Raw genomic sequence first — 15,856 nt, 5'->3', positions numbered from 1 at the left:
TATAACATGCGCTTGCCGGCGTGCACATGCTATAAAATCCGGACCGGCGCAAGCAGGGGGGTAGATTTTCCTAGTTTCCGCACGTGAGGAGATCGGGACTCCGCCAGTTCCCTCCCCCCCCCCCATCTACCTTGCCTCTTTCTTCCCCCTTCCTCCCCGACCCCCTTTGAAGGCTCTATGTTTGCTTCCTTTCTTTATTTCAGAACTTACGCCAGCTCCTGAACTGGCGTAAGTTGCGTGTGCCGGCACAACGGCCTCCAGCTCCGCCCCCTGGACCACCCCTTCCCGCCCCCTTCCTGCCCCTCCCTGCCCCAGGACTGCCCCTTCATAGAGGTCTGGCTCTTGTGCTCGTAACCCCTGTTACACGCACGGCCTGGCCTCTTCTAAAATGCGCGCAGTGCACGCAAAGCCCAGCCATTCGCATAACGCCCATTTTTTACTCATGGGGAGGGTTTAAAGTCAGGCCTTGAGTGAAAAAGAATTTTCTTCAATTTGTTTAAATGAGCTACTTGCTAACTTCATGGAGGGCCCCGAGTCCTTCTATAGAATTAAGCTTGAACTGTATGTTAAATTGGATGGGGAGCCAATGTGGCTAATTGAGAAGAAGGGTTAGACATTACACAAGCTGACCTTTCCTGCCAGGAGCTCTTCATACCTTGCAACTTGCTAAAGCACTTGCAGTTTCTTTCCTGACAGTAATAAACACTTTTTTGACATGTGTTTAAGTGATTTGGTTTCCCCCTTCATTCCTATGGAGCTGGAGTGAAAAAGTGTTTCATGGATTATGCAAATGAGGCTACATTGAGAATAAAATGTGGGCAGATATTTTTCAGCTTTTTGCTCTGAGATTGTGATAATGTCATGGCCCATGCATTCTCAACTTGCCCTCCTCCCCCAATTACACATATCACAAAAATGGATATGAAGCTTATGAATAGGAAAATAAATTAGTTAGGCATTCTGTGGCTTGGAGAGGGGTTTAAACACTTTCCTTCATTAGACATTCATTTGTCCTGAGGGGCAGGGTCTTCATGAGCCAAAGAGATGTGAGAGATTTTCTGCCTACACAGCAGCCAAAAGCTGAATGATGCTTCTTGAGGATGCTTCATTATATATGGTGAAGCTCATCATTCAACATACACAGCGAATTGCATCCTAGGCATCATTTAGGGTTGGCTGCTATACGAGTAGGAGGACTCATTCATCTCTCTCTTGCCCTGTGAAGACCTCACCCCTCCGGATTGGTGAGATCTAGGTATGGAGGGGTGGGAACACTGCTAGCAGGGAGGAGGCTTCTGGGGTGGCTACCTCACTGGAGATGCCCCCGGGGAGAGATGACTTAGAAGGGGGTAGGCTGCAAGTGGGAGCCTGATGTCACTAGGGAGAATACGCTGCAGGAGGGTACTGTGCTCAGTGGGGGGGGGGGGGGGTGGAGTTTCAAACAGAAAGAAAAAGACAGATATTGCTAGAGTTCAGGGGGAGAAGGGATCTCCCATGCTAATGAGCTGAAAGTGAACGGGCCAGAGAGCATGGGGGCCTTCAGACCGGAGCAGGCCCCGGTAAGAACCTAACACTGGTCTGAGGAAGGTGTTCATCTTTACCAGGCCCGTGATAAACAGCAGGTGCAGGCAGCATGCCAGGCCGTTTTCCATGGGCCCAGTAAAGCCTAACCTGCATATGACACTCCTTCATTTACATGCGAGGGCACACTACTTTTAGCACAATCAGGTTACCATCATAAGGGATCGTCTTAAGATGCACATTCAAAGACCAATGTCAATTCGTCTTTCAATGTGCGCAGACTAATTAGGGGATGCGCAAACAAGCTGGGCTCGTGCCCGCCTTGCAGATTTTAAAAAGCAGGCGAGACACACACGCATCTCCAGCTAGACATCTAGGAAGTTTTCAAAAAAGGGACGGGGTGTGAGTGTAATCTGGGCAGGGCATGGGCGTTTCGGGGCGTGAATCAGAGATGTGCGTGTAAATATGCGATCCAGCTGTACCCAGACCCCCCTGCCGTGTAACTTTACTTCTGCAATGGATGCCGTGTAAGTTACAAAATAAAGAAAACTGGGCAAATCTGCGGGGTTTTAAGGGTCGGGGCGAGCGAAGGCTATCAAACCAGAGGGGGGGAGGGTTAGAGGACTTGTCTCTTAACTGGGTGAACTGGGGACGAACTGCTGAAACTGGGAATGGCGTCGGCATGTGCCTCCTTTAAAATTCCCTGATTTAGGCGGTAGAAGCAGGATTTGCGGGCCCAGGCGTGCGCCTTCTTAAAATTTGGCACAAGTCTGCATGCGGCCAGGCTATTTTATAACACACATGCATATACACGCGCAAGTTATAAAACAGCTGCGTCCCTGGGTGCGGACCGGCGTATGCTCGCACACGTGTGCCCCGCACGCCGGTTTGAAAGTTACCATCCCTGGCCTTACTACATTGCTATTTGTAACATGCACCGCACGGCTCTGGCAAGCATAGACCCCCTTAGTGGTAGAAGTGATATAATACATGCAAGCACAGTCTGAGTCTACGTGGTAGATGTTCTTAAGTTTGTGCATGACAAATGAGTATCAGCATTAAGCAGAGCAGGGAATGTAATTTTAAAAGCATGTATGCAACAAAATAAGATGTAGTCCAGTCAATTGTGTAATGGCAGGGGAAAAAGAATTACATTTTCTCCTCTTTTTCATACACAAAATTTTAAAAAAAAAGTTTTTTTCTTATTTGAAATAATGTAATTTCTAAACAGTATGATACAGTCATCTGTTGCGCTCGTCGCTTGCAGATGGCTGCAATCTCTCATGCTCACCTCTTTTCTTGCTACTTCGTCAATTCTCGGAAGAGTGGCAGCTTCCACCAGCGAACGCTGACCTCCTTGGCGTCCCTGGGATGGCGTGGGCGATGCTGACCGCCATCTTGTTCACCTAGCGAGCTCGCACAGGCCATCTTTAGTTCACATCATAGTGGGACCCTCGGGGGCGTCCCCTCCGCATTCCATCACCGCCTCGCTGTATTTAAGCTGATTGGCCCTACACTCAGACGAGTTAGCAAAGAAACATATAGAAACATAGAAACATAGAAATGACGGCAGAAGAAGACCAAATGGCCCATCCAGTCTGCCCAGCAAGCTTCACACATTTTTTCTCTCATACTTATCTGTTTCTCTTAGCTCTTGGTTCTATTTCCCTTCCACCCCCACCTTTAATGTAGAGAGCAGTGATGGAGCTGCATCCAAGTGAAATATCTAGCTTGATTAGTTAGGGGTAGTAGCCGCCGCAATAAGCAAGCTACATCCATGCTTATTTGTTTTACCCAGACTATGTTATACAGCCCTTATCGGTTGTTTTTCTTCTCCCCTGCCAATAAGCAAGATTCTCCCCTGCCAATAAGCAAGCTACACCCATGCTTATTTGTTTTACCCAGACTATGTTATACAGCCCTTATTGGTTGTTTTTCTTCTCCCCTGCCGTTGAAGCAGGGAGCTATGCTGGATATGTGTGAAGTATCAGTTTTCTTTTTTTCTCCCCTGCCGTTGAAGCAGAGAGCTATGCTGGATATGCGTGAAGTATCAGTCTTCTCCCATGCTGTTGAAGCAGAGAGCCATGCTGGATATGCATCGAAAGTGAAGTATCAGGCACATTTGGTTTGGGGTAGTAACCGCCGTAACAAGCCAGCTACTCCCCGCTTGTGAGTGCGAACCCCTCTTTTCTTCTCCCCTGCCGTTGAAGCAGAGAGCTCTGCTGGATGTGTGAAGTATCAGTTTTTCTTCTCCCCTGCCGTTGAAGCAGAGAACTATGCTGTATATGCATTGAAAGTGAAGTATCAGGCTTATTTGATTTGGGGTAGTAACCGCCGTAACAAGCCAGCTACTCCCCTCTTTGTGAGTGTGAATCCTTTTTTCCACATTTCCTCTTGCTGTTGAAGCTTAGAGCGATGTTGGAGTCACAGTAAGCATGTGTATGTTTATTTAATAAGGGTATTGTCTCCAGGCAGTAGCCATCATTCTGGCGAGTCACCCACTCTTCATTGGCGGCCTCTTGACTTTATGGATCCACAGTGTTTATTCCACGCCCCTTTGAAGTCCTTCACAGTTCTGGTCTTCACCACATCCTCCGGAAGGGCATTCCAGGCATCCACCACCCTCTCCGTGAAGAAATACTTCCTGACATTGGTTCTGAATCTTCCTCCCTGGAGCTTCAAATCGTGACCCCTGGTTCTGCTGATTTTTTTCCTACGGAAAAGGTTTGTCGTTGTCTTTGGATCATTAACACCTTTCAAGTATCTGAAAGTCTGTATCATATCACCTCTGCTCCTCCTTTCCTCCAGGGTGTACATATTTAGATTCTTCAATCTCTCCTCGTACGTCATCCGATGAAGATCCTCCACCTTCCTGGTCGCCCTTCTCTGTACCGCCTCCATCTTGTCTTTGTCTTTTTGAAGATACGGTCTCCAGAACTGAACACAGTACTCCAGGTGAGGCCTCACCAAGGACCTGTACAAGGGAATAATCACTTCCCTTTTCTTACTCGATATTCCTCTCTCTATGCAGCCCAGCATTCTTCTGGCTTTAGCTATCGCCTTGTCACATTGTTTCGCCGACTTCAGATCATTAGACACTATCACCCCAAGGTCCCTCTCCTGCTCCGTGCACATCAGCCTTTCCCCCCCCCCCCATCGAATACAGTTTATTCGGATTTCCACTCCCCATATGCATGACTTTGCACTTCTTGGCATTGCCATATCTTCGACCACTCTTCCAGTTTCCTTAGATCTCGTCTCATTCTCTCCACTCCTTCCGGCGTGTCCACTCTGTTGCAGATCTCCTCGTTGCTGAATATGCTTCTCCTTGGACTTCTTGTTCCTGTCTCGGTGGGGAACGCTCTGAGTACCTGCTCCTCGGGGGCTCTTCCACGTTCCTAGGCTATCCGCTCCACAGAGGGCCTTCCTGCCTTGTCCTTCTGGAACCAAGCCTTGTGAGTTCTTCTCACTTCATCTCTGCCAAGCCTTGCTGGGATTCTCTCTGTGTTGTACCCTGAGCCTCGGGCCACTACCGCATTCTCACCAGCAGGATTCGCTATATCTACCCTGCGCTGCAGGAAGATTACTATTTCTTCTTCAAGTACTTCTTCAAATACCTCAGACCTCCTCTACATCATCTACCTCGTACAGTCATTCTCGGCGTACCCCGCGCTGCGGGCCTCTACCGGATCTGCACACCAGAGGTAATTACTATTCTATTGGGGAAACTGTCTGGTGTACCCCGCGCTGCGGACCACTACCGGATTGTCTCATCTGAGGTATCTTCCTGGGTTTACCCCTCAGCTATAGAACTGTAATTTGATTGCAGTACCCGCTCCATGGGTTCTGCTCAAGAACTGCACCTTTACCACATTCCTCGCTCCACGGGTTCTGCTCTCTCTTTCTCCCATAATAAAGTCTATACTACAGCTGTGTCCTAGCTACTGAGACCACGCCTACCAGTGGTGAGGCCCACGGGGCTCCTACCTATGGGCGGTGACACCTCTCTCTGGCCCAGGGTTCACATCCATACAAAAACATAACATCCTCAGGTGAATTTGAAACAAGCCATAGAGACTTAAAATGTATTTACTTAAATGTGCAAAATGTCAACCAACGGAGGAGGTCCAGCTCTTGAAAGCTAAATGTATTGAGTTAATCCAATGAAAAAGGTACCATCTACAGCTTGTTTCTTGACTTTTATTTCTAGGTATCCGACTGGACTATCATGGCAACCATGCTGCATAAATGCATTTGAAATTCAAAAGGAATTCCTTCCACCCTCATTTAAGGTAAAGCTTAAATAAGGTCTATATTGTAGGTCCTCCAAGAAGAAGCATCTTCTGGAATCTGAATAAAGGCATAAATAGTGTTTTCAGATGGCAAACATACTCTGTATTCATTATGTAGCAGTTGTCTCTTAAGGAAGGGAGCTTAGAAACCCTTCAGGGTAAATTGAATGGAACGTCAGAAGTGCATGGTCCGACCACTCACATAAATCATCCCAACAATTTTTTTCTCAGTACAAATTACGTGCATGACAAATAAAATTACTAAAGAAGATGAAATCATTTCACAAAGCAATAATAACACTGGGGCAAATTCTCATTCTTCACCTAAGGCAGCCTTCATTAGTCTCCTGGCGTATGAACCATATATTGTATTTTATATCTGAGCTAGTGACAGTCTTGTGGGAATCACACAGGCACATGTTTAAGTGGAATTATTTTTCTTTCGTAGAACCAGCTGTCACAGAATATAACTAGGTTTTCATCTTTCATGGCTATGTTAAGAATAAGTTAATACATCTTTTCACTTGGAGAAATCCACATCAATCCGGCTGCTAACAGTCAGCGCACAAGATTCACGGGTTCAAGGTGCCAAAAATTGCACATTAACATTTCTGGACAATTTTTGCATGAGCATTTTTCAGATCGAATTAAATTCTTTCCACAGCGCTGTGCCAAGGTTGACGGTCAGTAAGGGCAGTTCAGCATAGACAGTTCCACTCACAACACCAGAAAACAAAACAGGTCAGCTGTAGACAATAAAACAGGGCCAAATTTGTAGCACTCACTTGCATCAGGGGCTGGGGGACCTCCCCATGGAGCTCCAATTAAGGAACGGGGAGGGGTCCCTTGAAGTTCCAGATCAGAAGTAAGTGGGAATCCCCCTCAGAGCTCTCAAAGCTGCAGCACAGGTTATACTCCCAGGCTGTAAAATGTAAAAATCTGCAAATTTGTAGCTGGTTTATTTTCTCCCCTCCCTGACCCCAGCACTTTCCCCAACATCTCCCTCCCCTCCTCTGATACTTTTCCTATCCACAATGTAGTTTGCTTGAGAGCAGTGGAAAGGTCAAGGGTGGGCCTGAGTGTTTGCGCTCAGGCCCACCCACAGCATTGCCCCTGCCCAGCAGCCTAAGAAGAGAGACCCTGCCGCAGGGCCCCCGCGAACAGGCCCGGCGCTACCCAGCGAAGCAGAAGCCAAAGAGGAAAGGCAGCCCGGGAGGCCGCCGGTGGATCCTGTCCCACCAATGACCGAAGAGAAGGTGAACCTTGCCACTGGTGGCTCCCATCCCACTGGGGGCCGGAAACAGAATGAGGCCCAGGATGCCGCTGGTGGACCCTATCCACTGGCTGCCGAGAAGAGAGACCCGACCGGAGAGAGCCCGTTCGCCTGCTCCTCCTCATGTACCAGCCCTACTGAATTCAAAATGCTTGCGGCTATGGCATGCTCTATGCTGATCTCGCGATGCACAAGATCCGGATAGAGGAAGTGCTAGATGTAAGAGTTTTGAATAGCACAGGGGTTGGCACACGAGGAGGAGGAGCAGCAGCAACAGAACAGGCTTCTCCTTCTGCTCCTGATGGGGAGACTGCCTGGGTTTTGTGTTTGTGAGTGAATAGAAGCCTACCTCGATGTCTGTTTGTGTGAATGGGAGCCTGCCTGAGGTGGGGGTGATGGTGTGAATGGGACCCTGCTTGGGTGTGTGTGTGAATGGGAGCTTGCCATGGAGTAGGGGTGTGAATGGGAGGCTGCCTGGGGGGGATGTGAATGGGAGACTGCCAGGGAGTGTATGTGGTATGTGAGAGAACATGTGAAATGGAGAAGCTGAGTGCATTGAGAGTAAGACCCTGTGTGTGTGTGTGTGTGTGTGTGTGTGTGTCTGAGTGAGGGAGCATTTGTGCGTGGAAGTGGAACTGCGTGTGAGAGAGAGTATGAGAGTGGGAGTCTCTGTATGTGTGGCAGTGGGAGCCTGCTTGTGAGAGTGAGAGCATGTGTGTGTGTGTGTGTGTGGAAATGTGAACCTGTGTGTGAGAGAGAATGTAAGAGTGAGAGCTTGTGTGTGTCTGTGAGGGGGAATGGAGGCCTGCATGTGAGAGCGAGAGCCTTTGTGTGTGTGTGGGAGTGGGAACCTGCAAGTAAGAGCCTGCATGTGAGAGAGAGAATTGAGTGTGGGAGCCTGCATGTGAGAGAGAGCATATGAAAGTAGAAGCCTGAATGGGACTCTGTGTGTATTTGAGAGAAAGCATGCAAGAGTGGGAGCCTGTGTGAGAGAAAGCATGTGTCTGAGAGAGTGCATGTGAGAAAGAATTTGTGTGTGTGTTTATGAAGGAGGAAGGAAAGAAGACAAGAGGAGATAGAAGAAACAAAGAATAAAAGAGATCCTGAAAAAGGAATTAGAAAAAGGCAGGCAAGGGAAACAAAGAGAGTGGGACCAACCGATTAGAAAAATAAGATCAAACAACAAAGGTAAAAAAAATTATTTTGACTTTCAGCAATTGGAATATGCCATCTTTGGGATGTGGCATTTCTTAATATATTTGCATTTTGCTGTTTCCCTTTCAGTTTTTGTCTGCATGTTTGGTTTCCTAATTTGTAGTTTCTTTATTCTGTCTTAGGTAGAGTTTGTCTGTGTTTAGCGCATGTGTGACAGAGACGCAGTGTTTTGGCTAGCGTCTAGTTTCTCTGTAGGGATTTGTAAGCAGTCTGGTTTGGTTCTGTTTGCCCACTACGTAGTGTATTAGTGTTTCTAAGGGCTTAGTAGAATGCTTACCTTTGCTGCGTGATTGTAGATAAGTTGCTGCTGTTTTAATCCTGAGAGTTACTGTGGCTGTTATTGTACAGCATGGGAAGGTTCTAGGTGGTGGTGGTGGTTTTGTTTTGTTTTTTTTGTAGGGCTTTCAAATATTTTAAAGCATCACTTATGATGAAACTACTTAGAATCCATTGTCAAGTGCACTCTAAGGCATTATTATCAATAAGAGTACAAGTAGTAGGGCCTAGACCCCTTTGTCAACTGCCAACCCATGTTACCTTTGGCCCCCCACAAAATTCATTTCTGGCTCCGCCACTGCTTGCAAGAGAGCGCTCAGCCCAGGGAAAGAAGCAGAACTCATAGCTGTGTATCCAGGCGGTGCCCAAGACATAACCCCATGAAAGCTTCCCACAGAGAAGGACCCAGGTTCCAACCAAAGTTTCACCTGCTGACCTCTCACTTCCTGTCACTACTCTGGCTGACCAGATCCCACTTCCTATCTCCCTTGGACTCCCACACACGCATATGTCTCAAATCGACCTTCCTTGTGTCCCTCAGATAGTGGAGAATGTGTGTAGTGATCAGTAGAGCTCACCAGAAGACCTGGTCCAGAGCAGCACAGTTTGCCCACGGCTATTCGGAGTGGCCTCTGGTCAGCAGAAGCACCATGGAGGAAGCCGTCCTTGATCTGCCTGCCCAACATCATCAGCAATGGACATCGATGAGGATATCAGGCAGGAGACTGAGGACGGCTTCGGCAAGCTGGGCATAAGGGAGTTCCGACAGAGGTAGGCGGGCCACAGAAAATGTGTTGACGGGCTGGTTCTGGCCTGCAGGTCGTAGTTTGCCTGCCCCTGCAATAGAATGTTGAAAGAATTGCTATGTCTGTGCTAATCCTCATTAGATGTACTCAACACTAGTTCCTGAGTGCCAATGACATTGGTTAAGAAAACTTAACAAAAAAAAGGGAGAACAAACCATGGATATACGTGGATTTGGAGGGCTTTCAACTTTTGCTTCACCTTTATCAGGTGAACATCATTTCAATGGAGTAGATGCCAAGTTGATGATCGACCTTACCCCCGACCCCCAAATGTTACCTCTATGAATTCAGTGGGAGGCAAGTTACCTTTTCTCTGGATGGATGGATTTAAAATGGAGTGGAAAAGCACTGAAAAGGAAAGAAGACCAAAGCTAGTGAAAATGTCAAAGAAATGCATGAAATGCTATTAAGATTAAATTGGAACAAGAATGATCACTAATAGGTGGAAAACAATTCAGTGAAAAGGGCAAGGGTAGACCACATCTCTTCCCCATGGACACCAATCTACTCGGGTTTTCAGGCCATCCCTAATGAATATGCATGATATACATTTACACACCATTGTAGCAGCATGCACGCAAATTTACCTCATACATATTCATTAGGGGGATAGCCTGAAATCCCAAGCAGATTGGTGTCCAGGGGGGGCCTGAAGGTTGCCTATCCTGGAAAAGGTTCTTCATGTACTTACCTGTAATTGGGTAACAAATCTGTGAATATTGAACTGACCCTGTGGCTTTGGCCATAGCATTGGGTGTGGCAGGAGGTAGGCACTGATGTCGCTGAAGTGGACCACAGGTTAAAAGCCAGCAATTAGCCCTTTTTTCAAAGCTACAGAGGAATCATTAAATGCTTTTGAAGTTCCATAGGGCCTGATATTTAAAGTGCTGGAGAGCGCTGGATAGCCAAGATAGTAGGACTTATCCGGCTATCTAGCGGTATGCTGAAAATCAGCGGTCACCAGATAGCCGGATATGTCACTTATCTGGCTATCTTTTAAGCCGGCCAATTTGTGGGCAGGCAGTGGGCGATCTGAGTGGTGCTACTTATCCAGTTAACGTAACCAAAACTCATGTATCCTACTTGTTAATTGGATAAGTAACGATATTCATTCTTATCCAGTTAAGTTAAACGGATAAGTTAGATCAGCCATAGAGCTGATCTAATTTAGATGAATTTAACTTATCCGGCTAAGTAGCGCTTTGACCGCGATATTCAGCGGCATAGCCATGCCGCTGAATATCCCTTGTAACTTAGCTGGATAAGTCATATCCTGCTAAGTATGTAACTTACCCAATGCTAAGTCACATCCTGCTAAGTTACTTACCCAGTGCTGAACCTCGGCCTAGTGAGCCCTCTGATTGTCAGCAATGGGTGAATCAATCATTGGGCTCTCTTACCCAACAATAATGGATTTATCTATCACTACACATGGGATGAGCCCTGCGTTATCATTCAAGCATCTGAAATTTAACATTTATTTTATGCGCTATCTGTTCAAAAATTAATTCCACCTTTGGATAATACATTGAAACATGGATGAACTTACTGTGTCTTGCTGGGGGAACCACATGCTTCGGGCACATAAGTCTTTTGAATGAAACCCCTGATGATTTTTTTTTCTTTACATGCTTATTATATGTTAATAAAATTCCAAGAAACAGTTCTTGTGCATGTCAGCATTGAAAAAAAGAAAAAAAAATACACCTCAAATAAACTAATGAAAGGAAAAAGAAAAGCACCATCAATGTAACCAGTCCACCAATAAAAGGAGTGACCAGTGCACAATTCCAGGAATAAGTGCTGCGACACGTTTCATATAGGAAAAAGCTAAGGCGTGTGTGACAGCCCTGAAAAAAATACATTTGCAGGAACCAGAATCAGCAACAATGGAAACAGGTGCCGAAATAGCAGCAGGTTCTTGGATATGCTCGGTACTTAGAAAGGCAACCAGTTGAGAGAGTTCATAGAATATGCATCCTGCCGGCAAATGAACACCCTACTGAACTGCAAGCAAAGAAAATATCATTTGTTTCACCAAAACCCATGTGCCTCACTTGTTCACACTGGCCTTGTTTCACTCAAATTTGCTTTTGCCTTAGAGGATGAACAAGGAGGCGCGATCAACGTGATGCGCTGAGGAGAGCGGACGTGAGCTCCCTTCCCGGGCCCCCTTCTCGTGAATCCGGCCCCCATCCGCAGCGCTGCCTTTTAATTCTCTGCAACTTGTTTCGGTCGCTATCGCTGCACTCTCTTGAACTTTTCATAATCGCGGCACCAATGGCCTGAAGGACGAATGAGAAGGAAAAAGAGAAGGCCGGAAGTGCCGACCCGATGCCTGAGGAAGACGGCGGCCCCAGTGAAGTAAGTCATGCGGACGTTAAAGCCGCGGCGGTTGGGGGGCACTAGAACCTGAGCTGAAGAAAATCTCAGCCAAGCTCAAATGAGTTAGCAGATTCTTTCGCCGGCTATGAAGCCCGCTTTATTCGGGTTGAACAGCGGGCCTCTGCCGTGCAGGATGGCCCTCAGATCGCGCAGGAAGAAATAGCGCGGTTGAAAGCAGCTTTCGTTAAGCACACAGGCCGCCTCGATGACCTAGAAAATCGATCGCGGCGCTCCAATTTTCGATGGATAGGCTTACCAGAATCTCTGGGGGATAAAAACATGGCTCCTTTTTGGAATCCTGTCTCTTCCGGGAGCTGGGCCTCTTTAAGTCACATGGCCCGCTCCGCTTGGAACGTGCTCACAGGCTGGGGCCCCAAGGGATCACAATCGGGTAAGCCCCGAGTAGTTATTGCAAAGATCTTTAATTTTAGCTCACAAGTCTGAAATACTGAGGGCCTTACGCTCTGGGAAAACGCTGATTGTAATAATAAAAGAATCCTGGTTTTCCAGGATTGCTCAGCTGCCTTGGCTGCCCAGGGCCGGGCTCTGGCCCCTTTGTGCACCAAATTGTTCGAGATGGGGACCCGCGCTGTGATGGTGATTCCAGCCAGGGCGCGAGTTCAGGTGCCCGGTGGTGTACAGTGGTTCTCAGAGGTGGGCGAACTATAGAACTTTCTGAACACTCAGGCAGCTGCAGGTTCGAATGATTCCAGGGGAGCAGACGGCGATGGTTGATAAGCAGTAACCTCTTTCAATCCATGCCGCAGCTGATTTTAGGCGGATTACAAGTTTTGGAAATGCTGTTCAGGTCTCCAGAGCTACTGGCTTCCCTTGCACTAACTTTATAGCCTTTCTTTAGTCCCATTGTGAGGGTTATCTAATGGTTTACTGCACCCTTCTTACGGGACCGGAGGAAGCACAGGTGGCACAACTACCTCCCTCTGCAGACCACCGAGGGCATTAACATATCCTGTGGCTTCTGTTATCTTTCTCTTTTGTAAGGGGTACTTTTTGTGTTTTGCAACTATTGCTAGTAATACAGAATAGATACAGATTCTTGGAATCTCGTAACAGGCCAACAGAGCGCACTGTTAGCCTGCTATTGGACGCGCGTTTTCCCTTACCCCTTATTCAGTAAGGGGAGGAAAACGCGCGTCTAACCCGCGGCACCTAATAGCGCCCTCAACATGCAAATGCATGTTGATGGCCCTATTAGGTATGTGCGCGGGATACAGAAAGTAAAATGTGCAGCCAAGCCACACATTTTACTTTCAGAAATTAGCGCCGACCTTTGGGTCGGCGCTAATTTCTTCTGGCACCGGGAAAGTGCACGCACCCTCCGACTTAATATCATAGCGATATTAAGTCGGAGGTCCCGAAGAGTAAAAAAAGTTAAAAAAAAAAAATTTGAATTCGGCCCGCAACTGTCGAGCCGAAAACTGGAACGCTCAATTTTGCCGGCGTCCGTTTCCGAGCCCGTGGCTGTCAGCAGGCTCGAGAACCGATGCCGGCAAAATTGAGCGTCGGCTGTCAAACCCGCTGACAGCCGCCGCTCCTGTCAAAAAGGAGGCGCTAGGGACGCACTAGTGTCCCTAGCACCTCCTTTTCCTCATTTCTACCGCGCTACCTAATTTGAATACTGCATCGCGCGCACCGGCGAGGGGCCGGTGCGCGTGCCAGCAGAGCGAGCGTTCGTCCGCTCTCCCCGCGGACTTTACTGAATCGGTCTGTAAGTAAGGATGGGGCTGGATTGGGGGGAGGGGAACTCGTGGGCATGGTAGTGACCTCAAACCTTCCTTCAGTGTTAATTGTGAGGGAGGGGTGTTGGTTTGGTTCAGGGGCAGGAAGGGGGGGGAGGGGAGGGTTGGGGGGGTTCAATGTTCTCCTTTTGAATGGTGTCATGCCTTTGTTGCTTTTATGTTGTTGCCTGTGCAGGATCTTATCTCTATGCTGTGGAGAACTGGGGACCCCGGCTGGGAGGGTCCTTCTCCTCGACTTAACGCTGCTTTGCCTCGGGTCTTGGTCTGGGTTACAGTTTTGTTTTTTTTGAATGATTAAGCAAGGCACACGCATCTACTCCTGGAATGTTTATGGTATCCACTCTCCGATAAAGAGAACTAAACTCCTGCTGCTTTAAAGCGGAGATCCGCGGACCTAGTATTCCTGCAGGAGACGCACCTTACTGACCCAGAACATAAAATATTGCGCCAGAGCTGGGTGGGGGAAGTCTATTTTTCCTCCACCACATCCAAATCGGCTGGGGTAGCCATTCTGATCCATAAAAACCTCCCCCTGCGGGTACAGAAGGAAACCAAGGACCCCCTGGGCCGTTATGTAGTTTTATTAGCAGTATTAAACCATATGCAATCTGCAATCTTTATGCCCCCAATATGTACAATCCCTTTTTTTTTTCAGGAGATTTACAATACACTACTACCTTATGTTTCACACACGCTGGTGGTGGGAGGAGATTTTAATGCAGTACGAGATCCTTCCTTAGAGAAGTCTCCGGCCACTACTACAGATCGGGGGCTTAGCAAAGGCATCATCCTTTTAGAGAATGCACTCCATCTGGTTGACACGTGGAGGACCTTACACCCCTTAGAAAAAGAGTTTACACACCTATCTAGGGCCCACTCTACCTATTCCAGACTTCACTATCTTTGGTAAGCGCACATGCCTTTTTCAAAAATCCCAGATACAGGTATTGATGAATCATAATCTCAGACCATGCACCTGCCTGGATTGACCTGTCGGGGCCCACTAATAACCAGTTGCTGCATCCCTGGAGATTTCCATATTTTTTGGCTGATGACCCCTACTTTCAGGATTTCCTCTGCTCTAAGTGGAGAGGATTCGCAGACCTGAGTCAAGCCCAAGCAGACGATCCGGTGCTGTTTTGGTATACTGCCAAGGCAGTATTGCGGGGAGACATAATATCTTACTTAGCCCATCGTCGAAAAATGCTGGACAGGCGCTTGTTAGCCTTAGGAGTTCAATTGCAACAGGCAAAAAGGGCCCTGATAAAAACCCACACCCAGGACAACCATGAGTGCTTTCTGTCTATTCAAACGGCACTGAATTCCCTCATTCATCAAAGAAAAACATCATATATTACCAGTTTAAATTCTTCCAATCTGGTAATAAATCAGGGAAGTTACTGGCCAATTTGATTCGAACTACACGTAGCTCCAGGCACATAGCCGCTTTGAGGACTCCATCAGGTCAGGTGGTGAACAATACCCCAGAGATACTAAATAGTTTTCGGGAATATTATTCCAATTGATACACTTCTGAGGGGAGGAATGCAAATTGTTATGCCAAATTTAAATCTCATATCACTTTGCCACACCTTAGTGCAGACCAACGCAGAAGAAGTCACAGTGGCTATTAAGCAGGTGAAACATCTCAAAGCCCCAGGGCCGGACGGCTTTACTGCAGAATTTTATACGAGAATTTTACACTAACATGTCGTTAGTTTCAGCATTTAACACTCTAATTTCAACAGGCGAATACCCGCCCCGTATGAACTCGGCGCATATAATGCTTATTGCCAAGCTGGGGAAGGACCATCCATCCCCTGCCTCTTATCGTCCTATCTCCCTTCTAAATTTTGACCAAACATTGCTGGCAAAAATATTGGCAGACTGACTGGCTGTCATTTTGCCTTCTCCAATTGCCCCAGGGCAAGTTGGCTTTGTCCTTAAGCGCTACTCGTTAACCAACATCTGTAAGGTGCTCAATGCAATGGCACTATGCAGGAGAGCTGACGAACCCTACGTAGTGGTCAGCTTCGACATGGAAAAAGCTTTTGACAGGATTGAGTGGGAATACCTATTCCATTGCCTGAGAGATATGGGTATAGAGGGGCTGTTCTCTGATGCCATACAACTGTTATACAAGCGCCCTATGGCTGTTATCGCCACGAACGGAGCCCACTTAAGCCCTTTCCCAATTTACAGAGAAACTACACAGGAGTGCCCCCTCTCCCCTTTGCTTTTTATTTTAACTCTGGAGCCTCTCCTGCTTTTGATCCAGTCTGCTAACTCATTAAGAGGGGTTAAATTTTGCGACACAATTTTCAAATA

Source organism: Rhinatrema bivittatum, chromosome 7, assembly GCF_901001135.1.
Source record: "Rhinatrema bivittatum chromosome 7, aRhiBiv1.1, whole genome shotgun sequence".
NCBI classification, from domain to species: Eukaryota; Metazoa; Chordata; class Amphibia; order Gymnophiona; family Rhinatrematidae; genus Rhinatrema; species Rhinatrema bivittatum.
Note: the sequence above shows the minus strand (reverse complement) of the source record.